Genomic DNA, 9,622 nt, shown 5'->3' on the forward strand with positions numbered 1-9,622 from the left:
CAGCCCCGGGTTGATAATGATTTGTCCTCAAATCATAATCGTCGTCATCATCCAAGTATGGAGTCAAGTCTTTCACATTAAAAGTAGCTGATACATTGTAATCACCAGGAAGATCTACCTTATACGCATTATCATTCACCTTCTCTATAATCCGAAATGGACCATCAGCTCTTGGCATCAACTTGGACTTGCGTTTGCTTGGAAATCTGCCCTTACTAAGATGAATCCAAACAAGATCACCAGGTTCAAACCTAACCATTTTCCGCCCCTTGTTAGCTTGTTTAGCATACTTTGTTGTTTTCTCCTCAATATGTAATCGAACCTGCTCATGTAGTTTCTTCATCAATTCTGCCTTTCTAATTCCATCCATAGATGTCCTCTCATCAATTGGAATATGAACAAGATCAATAGGAACACAAGGATTAAAGCCATACACGACCTCAAATGGTGAAAATTTTGTAGCCCCATGCACACTACGATTATATGCAAACTCCACAATAGGCAAACAAGTATCCCAACTCTTCAAATTCTTATGTATAACAGCTCGTAACAAAGAAGATAAAGTTCGGTTTACTACCTCAGTTTGTCCATCAGTTTGTGGATGACATGCCGTACTGAAAAGTAACTTCGTTCCTAGCTTCCTCCAAAGAGTCTTCCAAAAGTAGCTTAAGAACTTTGTATCACGATCAGAGACAATGCTTTTAGGAACTCCATGCAAACGAACAATCTCTTGAAAGAACAAATCAGCTACATGTACAGCATCGTCAGTTTTGTTGCAAGGAATGAAATGGGACATTTTGGAGAATCGATCAACCACAACCATTATTGAATCCTTTCCACGCTGTGTTCTCGGTAACCCCAGTACAAAGTCCATGCTAACATCCATCCACGGTTGCTCTGGAATAGGCAACGGCATATACAGCCCATATGCATTCTCTTTACCCTTAGCTTTCTTGCAAATAGCACATCTCTCAATCACCTTGTGCACATCCCGTAACATGCTAGGCCAAAAGAAATGTTCTTTCAGCAACTCATAAGTCTTCTTCTCCCCAAAATGACCACTAAGACCACCACCATGAGCCTCTCGCACAAGCAACTCCCGTAATGAACCTGAAGGAATACACATTCTGCCCATTTTGAACAAGTAACCTTCATGCATAAAGAACCCATCACAAGCTCCCTTTGCACATTCGGTAACCACATTAGCAAAGTAGGAATCATTAGCGTATTGATCCTTCACTTGTTCAAAACCCATCAGCCTTGCATTCAACATAGAGATCAGTGCATACCTCCTAGAAAGAGCATCAGCAACCACATTAACTTGCCCTTTCTTGTACTTTATGACATAAGGAAATGACTCCATAAACTCCACCCATTTAGCATGTCTTCGATTCAGCTTGCTTTGCCCCTTAAGATACTTCAAGGATTCATGATCAGTATGAATAACGAATTCTTTTGGCAACAAGTAGTGCTGCCATACCTCCAGAGCTCGAATCAAAGCATAGAACTCCTTGTCATAAATAGAGTAGTTCAAACGTGCTCCATTTAACTTTTCACTGAAGAATGCAATCGGCCTCTTTTCTTGCATCAAAACAGCCCCAATTCCAACTCCGGAAGCATCACACTCTATTTCAAATGTTTTAGCAAAGTCTGGAAGTGCTAAAACTGGAGCAGTACACAACTTTTCTTTAATTAGCTCAAAAGCTTTCTGAGCATCTGCACTCCATCTAAACTCGTTTCCTTTTTTCAAGCATTCTGTCATAGGAGCAACAATAGAGCTGAAATCTTTCACAAATCGCCTGTAGAAAGAAGCTAAACCATGAAAACTCCTCACATCAGCGATACTAGCAGGTTTTGGCCAGTCCCGAATTGCCTCAATTTTCTCCTCATCAACCTTAACTCCCTTGCTAGAGATAATATATCCAAGAAACACGACACTTTCTTTACAGAAGTAACACTTTGTGAGTTTCCCATACAACTTAGAATCTCGCAAAGTTTCAAACACAACTCTAAGATGCTTCACATGATCATCAAAGGTCTTGCTATACACTAGGATATCGTCAAAATATACTACAACAAACAGCCCAATATACTTCCTCAAAACATGATTCATAAGCCTCATAAATGTACTAGGCGCATTAGATAACCCAAACGGCATTACCATCCATTCATATAACCCCTGTTTAGTTTTAAATGCTGTTTTCCATTCATCTCCCTCTTTCATTCTAATTTGGTGATAACCACTCATCAAATCGACTTTAGAAAACAATGCAGCACCATGCAACTCATCAAGCAAATCATCAAGTCTGGGTATAGGAAATCGATACTTAACTGTTATTTTGTTGATAGCACGGCTGTCCATACACATCCTCATGGTACCATCTTTCTTTGGTACAAGCAAAGTAGGTACGGAACATGGACTAAGTGATTCTCGAACATAGCCCTTCTCTACAAGCTCACCAACCTGCCTTTGAATCTCTTTTGCTTCCGCTGGATTACATCTGTATGCTGGTCTATTAGGAAGTGAAGCTCCCGGCACCAAATCAATTTGATGCTCAATTCCACGAATAGGCGGTAACCCTTTAGGTAATTCATCTGGAAACACATCTTTAAATTCTTCTAGCAATTCCTTAATCTGTGTTGGTAAGTCCAGTCCTTCTACTTGTAGCAATTGCTTTGCCCAGATCATGAAAACAACCCCCGTCGAAGCTAATGCCTGTTTGATATCGCCTTTTTTGGCTAACAACAGCCCCTTACGTGATTGCACCTCCTTTTGTTGGCTTCGTAACTGATCCTCTCTAACCTGTTGAGAACTCAATGGTAACAAGTTCACCTTCTTTCCATTCAGCATGAAAGAATAAGTGTTCTTTCGTCCATTGTAGGTCACATCCTTATCAAACTGCCATGGACGACCCAGTAACAAATGGCTAGCTGACATCGGCGCAACGTCACACAAAACCTCGTCATGATAGGTTTTAATGGAAAAGGGCACAAGAACTTGCTTTGTCACCCGAATCTCCCCATTCTCATTCAGCCATCGCAAACTATACGGTCTGGGATGTGGAATGGTAGTTAAGCCCAATTTCTCCACCAAGGTAGTTGACGCAACATTAGTGCAACTTCCATTATCAATGATCATCCCACACACCTTATCTCGAATCTGACATCGAGTATGAAAGATGTTCTCACGTTGCTCAGCACTAACATCAACTTGTGCATTTAGAACCCGTTGCACAACCAACAAATCTCCCTTCACTGGTTCGAAATCCTCTTCCTGTTCCATTTGTGCCTCATCTTCATCTTCAGTTTCAGCCTCATCTCCACTGATCAGCTCTCCATGATCCCCATGCAATATCATTACCCTTTTATTTGGACATTCTGAAGCAATGTGCCCATGTCCTAAGCACTTGAAGCACTTGATGTCTCGTGACCTCCTTGGATGTGGAGGTTCTGTCACCTTCTCCTTTCCCTTTAAAGAATCAGAACTGGTATTCCCCTTGCTGACCTCCACCTTCTCATCTCGTTTAGGTGTGCTCCATGTTCGAGTAGGCGTAGATCTGTCCCTTGTCGTACTTGACGTAGTTACACTAGTTCGGACACCTCCTCGTTTCTGCTGCCTCTCTACACGACTTGCAAGCTTTATAACATCCTCAAGGAAGATGTACGGTTGCAATTCAACCACATTAGCTATATCCTTCCTCAACCCTCCAAGAAATCTAGCTATTGTTTGTTCTTGGGGTTCCATCAATTCACATCGAATCTGTAGCAACTCAAACTCTTTCACATACTCTTCCACGCTTAAAGATCCTTGTCGCAAAGTCTGAAGTCTGATGTATAGCTCTTGTTTATAGTAATCAGGAACAAATCTCTTCTTCATCACTCTTTTCATAGTTGCCCACGTTCTAATCTCCTCTTCTCCATCCCTTCTCCTCTGAATCTTTAAGTTTTCCCACCATAAAAGAGCATAATCTGTAAACTCAAGTGCTGCCACCTTGCACTTCCTTTCTTCAGAATATTCATACCATTCGAACACCTTTTCAACCTTCTGAATCCATTCCAAGTATTCCTCAGGTGAACTACTTCCTCGAAACGGTGGAATCTTAAGTTTGAGACCACTAGGAGGATTATTATTCTGTCTTCTTGGTCTGCCCCTGTCGTCGGCCTCATCATCCCCATTTGGATCTCCATCAGCTTCTACAAAATCATTTCGTGGCACCCTAAGTGCTTGCCTCTGCTGGGGTTGCAAATTATTTCTTTGCATCATTTGCATAAGGGTATGCAACTGTTCACGAATTCCAGTCATTTCATCCCGAATCTCAGCATGAGATCGTTGTAAGCCCATAACCTGTGCCTGTTCTAAACTTAACCCTCTTGGCAAATCTTCTTTATCTCCAGCCATAACTAAGTTTATCAATTGCAATTCCAGCAAGCCTTTCTTCTGTTTCTAGCTCTTGCCTTAGATCGCAACTGATGCTCTGATACCAGATGTTGTGCCGTGAATGATTCAAAAATCGGCAACAATGAATCTGACGAAAATGGATGAAGGATGGGTCTGGTTGTATTGTCTTTCTTCTGGTGTTTAGGCTAGATTATAGTATTTTTAAGGTAAATAAAAATGGAGGATAAACTAGAGTGATACTTTGATAAGTCGATCTGGACGCCACAAAGATCAATCTAGGATTTTGACGCCACACTCTTTGTGATTGAAGAGTGATAAGTCAGGTAGGGTTCTTCACAAATCAATTTGGAAGAATAACTCTTAATTCTCGGAATTAAGTTCAAATATTGGCCAAAAGTTGTTTATTACATATTCTGATGCCATATTTATAATGGAACATCCCTCCACACTTAGGAAAATTCAACATGACAGAAATCAAGCCCAAAACTTGGACTTTGACAAAGTAACCAGACAAATTACACTAGCACACATTTTCTGACTTTAATTGAAACATAAACAGACCGAATTTAAAATGGCTATAACTTCTTGCACAAAAGTCCAATGCAATCATGGTTGGACAATCTGGAAAGATCACGTTCTGAACTTGAAATCCACCTAGATTAGTCTTGTTTTCACATGCAATGGATGACTTCAAATTCGGGTTCAAATTTATCTACTGTTCTGACGTAAACAGCATCAATTTCTTAACTTATTTGCATTATCAACCCAAATTCAAGTAGTCCAGCATCAAAAGAACCATTAAGGGCTCTTCCCATCTTTAAGCTCCAATTGTAGGCAAATAAGCACCCTTGAACCAATTTGAAACTGATTGCCAAATTTTAACTCCGACGCAGCTTCAATCATTCCAATCTGACTCGTCAAGGTCCTTTGTAGTTGTTTCGCTCTCGCTCTTGTCATTGGACCATCTGAATCCTCTTGCATATTTGATTTACCTTTACGAGATGGATTATCATTCCCATGATGCACATCATTGAGGCTTCAGATGTTGTTGGCTGCCGAGTTTGGACTGATGTTGTTGATAGCTCCTGCCTTGGACCGAGGCTTCCAAATCTTCATCATTGCACATCGTGAGGCCGAAAAAATTCTGGACTATAAGAAGAGTTCTAGATGATGTTCTAAATATTACATCCTATGAGCACGTGGATGCAGTGTGTGCATCAACGGTAAGAAATAATGATCCCACGTGTCCATGGTAGCAAGGCTTCTGCTGGTTTTCCTGACTAAGTTCGAACTGAACTAGTAAAACGCAACCACAAATGCCCCCTAATTAGTCCTCTCCCTCAACTCTTAATGGTTGCACCCTTTCTTCAAGAATAACGCTTGAGAACTTGAAATAAACTTCTAAAAAGCAATTTTTAATCAATGACATGTGACTAGAAATTTGCCAATGGTCAAATGTTAGTGCCAACATCTCTAGCACAACCCTTTCTTAAATATATTTAAAATTTAATGTGAGTGGCCAATTGTAAATGACAATGTACGAGTACAGGACCTCCACTGACTCTTTCCTTCAAATAGGGCTTTTATATTGTTTTGGTTGAACAGAAAATTTGGTTAAAATTCTCTGTAACTACCACTTACGATTCTTGAGAAAAATAACAGGTAATGATTAGATTAACCATCATGTATCATGTATAGACATTCTTCAAAGTTTGCTGTTAATGTTGATGGGACAAATACACAGAATAGGAGCATCACTAACACATCATGAACTACTTACTATACCATGTCCTCGAGTAATTATGGGGGGGTTCAAGTATGCGTAGAGATGGATATTGTGTTTAAAAATCTATGAAAAGGAAACGATAAATCAATGTTGATATCAGCTGGTATCAGCTGCTAACCTGAATTCCAGCCAGCTCAAGTTTAAATCCCTTGGCCAAAAGATCATCAAATGCCTGTCCCGTATCAAATGTGATAAATCCGAACCCACGAGAACGATTGGTGGAGTGGTCCCGCATGATCTGATGTTCTGTAACCTCTCCGGATTGTGTAAAGAATTCCTTGAAATCATCTGTCCATTACAATATATAAATCAAATGCCCAAACAGTCAAGCAATGCCTACAGTAATGGAAGGTAACCATGTCCAACTGCTTAGAGTGTGTTTGGGATGCACCGCTTTTATAAAAATTTTGAATTTTTTTTTGTTTAAAATGATTTTTTTATATATATTAATATCAAAAATAATTTTTTAAAAAATAAAAAAAATTTATTCTAATGTATTTTTATGTAAAAAAAAAAACACTTTAAACCATTATGCTACTCCAATCTACCTTCAGTCACCACCGCAGGTGTTCCACCTACAAATATCTTCTTGGTTTAAAATCCTTAGACCCAACAGCTCCCTTTGGTATTGTTCGCTTGATTTCAACCTAAAGAATCCGAAAACCACAACAAAGATCAACAAATCCAACCAAGTTATCAAGTTAAATTTAAAGGATTTTTTTTTGGAGGGGGGGGGGGGGGGGGAGAAGAAGAGAAAAGGATGATGTCGGTCTTTAAATCCAACAGCAAAATCCTTCTTGTTTTCCATTGATAGTATAAGTATCTTGAATGACTTGATCAACAGCAGATGGATCTGAATAGGTCACAAAGCCAAATCCACGAGGCTGCCCTGTTTTCCGGTCCTTCATTATCACAGAATCTGTAATTTCACCATATTCACCAAATGCTTGATGAACTGTGCTGCCTTAACAAATATAGCAAAAAGAATAAACACTATTTTTGTTAGAAAAAAGAAAAAGAAAAAGGGACTCCATTAGTGAATTGGAACATGACGAAGAAACTAACCAGTAGTAGTCTCTCTCTTGCTAAACCTCCAATGAAAATCTTTCTGCAACACATGTTAAAGTGTAAAATCCAATCAAACTTCACTGCTAAATCTTTTCCAAAAGGTTCCTATATACCATCTCAAAGAACATATAAGCACATTCCTACGACGACCAGAATGGATCCTTTTCTTTTCTTTTTTATTACCATTTTATAATAAGAAGATTACTAGAACAAATGGGCTTAATTATTAAGCCAAGCCAAGCCAAACTAAACCAAATCCTACTAGTTTGCCATTCATTATATATATAATGTAAGGGGCTCTCTCATCTATGAAATTCAAGGAAGCAATTAATAAAAGAACACAACACCACTTAAGAGCAATTGAACTAATTTTTTTTTTTTTTAAATAAACACTTTAATTCCCTGTTTGGTTCCTGTGAAAGACACAGAGAAATTATAAAAGAAATTTATTTACTTTCAAGCCCAACTAAATAGGCCTCAATTACAGTGTTATCAAGCTAAAAGTTTAACATATACAGATTATTTTCTATGGGAAAAAAAAAACACAGATTACCCAGTGCTAGCTCCATCTCCAGATAGAGGTCGAGTGAATTTAGAGTTGTTAGGTTCATCCTCGTGATTGGGTTCGTTATGGTGTCGGTCCATTGCTGCTTGAAGCTTTAACAAACGTCATCAATGGCTTCTCTTTCTATTATTTCTTTTTAATTTTCCAAAAAGAATGACAACGAAGATGGAGAAAGGAAGCCATGGATAGGCTGGGTTTATTGCGCTTTAGTACTTTTTTCCCCTTATTTTTTTACCTTCAAACCCCTGCCCTTAAATAAAGAGTGTTTCTATTTTATTTTTATTTTTATAGTTTTTTTTAAAAAAACTATGTGTGCGTTGTGGTTCTACACTATTTTTACTGTGGATTATAACGATTTTAGGCTTATTAATTTGGAAGGCTTGGTTATTCTGGAAGTTTATTTTGGGGTTTTTATGTAGTTTATTTATTTTTATTTTCATTTTCTTATATCTTGCCACAGCTTCTCTAAACCAAAAGGGCTTGCAGGAGGAGAAACGGAGGCGGCAAAAAGACCGAGCAGAGGAGAAACAAAGGAGATGGCAGCGAATAAGAAAAGGTTTCACGAGCCAACAGAGTCACCCTATCAACCACGCAACCCATGTTCTCTCTCTTTGAGGAACACGCCACTGCAAAAAGAGAAATGAAGGAGGCTAAAAGACTGAGGAGAGGGAGACGAAGGAGATCGCAGCGAATAAGAAGAGGATTCAAGGGCCAATGGAACCACCCTCCCACCATCTACATCATACCACCAACCAGGCACACAACCCTTGTTCTCTTTCTTTGAAGATCCTGACACGCCGCCTGGGCACCAACAACATTTCTACTTGACAACGCTGAACTAGACCCCAATCATCAATTAATCTTTCCTTTTTTTTGGACTGGTTTTTTAATTTAACTCCAACATTGCAGTGTTGCTTGACTTTTGATTGTGGCTCTTTAATTTTCTCTTTAACTTAAGATTTGTACACTTCAGTTTAGTTTTTTTCTTAGGTTTTGAGCTGTGCATTCTTTTGTTATAGACCTCAAATCTTCTTACTGGGATGTGGTTTTTCAGGGCTGTTGGAGATTGGATTATTGAACTGGAGTGCACAAAGAGAATTAGAAAAAAAATAGCTTTCACTGCTGCTGTGTAAGTTTGTCTTGCTGCTTCTATATTTATGTGTTCTGGGCTTTCTTTGTTAGTTATTTGTTTGCCTCATTTCAGTTTATGAGCCTTTAAGTACTTGAATCTGGGTCTTGAGGATAACTGTTAAAGTTGCCAACTTTAAACAAAATTTGTGTAAGGGTCTTTGATGTGTCTTGCGTATGCAATTTTTTGTTTTGTTTTTTTTGTTTTATGTTTGTTACTACTTATTCCTAATTATTTTATATTTTGTTTAATGTATGGTTGATGGTGCGGTCTTGGGTCTTACCCTGCACCATTAAGCTCTTGGAAAGTATGTTCTGTTATTTCAACTTCCATGATGATTACGATGACTGTTAGAGGCTTCTTGCAGCTAATTTAGTCACTGTTGTCTTGGTTAAACTTTTTTTTCTTGTTGTTAATGTATGCACGTGAACAGCTTATATGGTTGAAGTCGTTGAATTAGGTGAGCTGTTTGATTCTTTTACAGTAAAGGATTGATCAAAGACTTGGAATGCTTGCTGCTGCTGCTGGAATTTTAGTTCTTTGTTCTACGTGCAGGAGGGATGGTATATTTTTATTGTGTTTTTTGATAATTGATTTTTAAAAAATTATTTTTAAAATTTTTTTAATTTTTTTTATTATTTAAAAAATTGATTAACAAAATACTTTTCAGTTAAA

General features: G+C 38.4%; 1 long non-coding RNA gene across 4 annotated transcripts; it reads right to left on the bottom strand.

Annotated features, from left to right (window-relative positions):
• Nucleotides 1-5,538: 5,538 nt before the first annotated feature.
• On the bottom strand, nucleotides 5,539-8,058 carry LOC105119567 (uncharacterized). Of its 4 annotated transcripts, none has more exons than XR_841150.1 (5): nucleotides 7,807-8,058; nucleotides 7,251-7,293; nucleotides 6,734-7,145; nucleotides 6,304-6,473; nucleotides 5,539-5,797 (listed from the first exon to the last, which is right to left on the bottom strand). It is a non-coding gene; the product is annotated as an uncharacterized LOC105119567 (long non-coding RNA). The 4 variants fall into 4 exon arrangements; XR_841149.1 differs by having other exon boundaries at nucleotides 5,539-5,800; XR_841148.1 differs by lacking the exon at nucleotides 5,539-5,797 and having other exon boundaries at nucleotides 5,818-6,473.
• Between the last annotated feature and the right edge of the window lie 1,564 nt (nucleotides 8,059-9,622).

The sequence above is a fragment of the Populus euphratica genome, unplaced genomic scaffold (genome assembly GCF_000495115.2).
Source record: "Populus euphratica unplaced genomic scaffold, PopEup_1.0 scaffold3158.1, whole genome shotgun sequence".
NCBI classification, from domain to species: Eukaryota; Viridiplantae; Streptophyta; class Magnoliopsida; order Malpighiales; family Salicaceae; genus Populus; species Populus euphratica.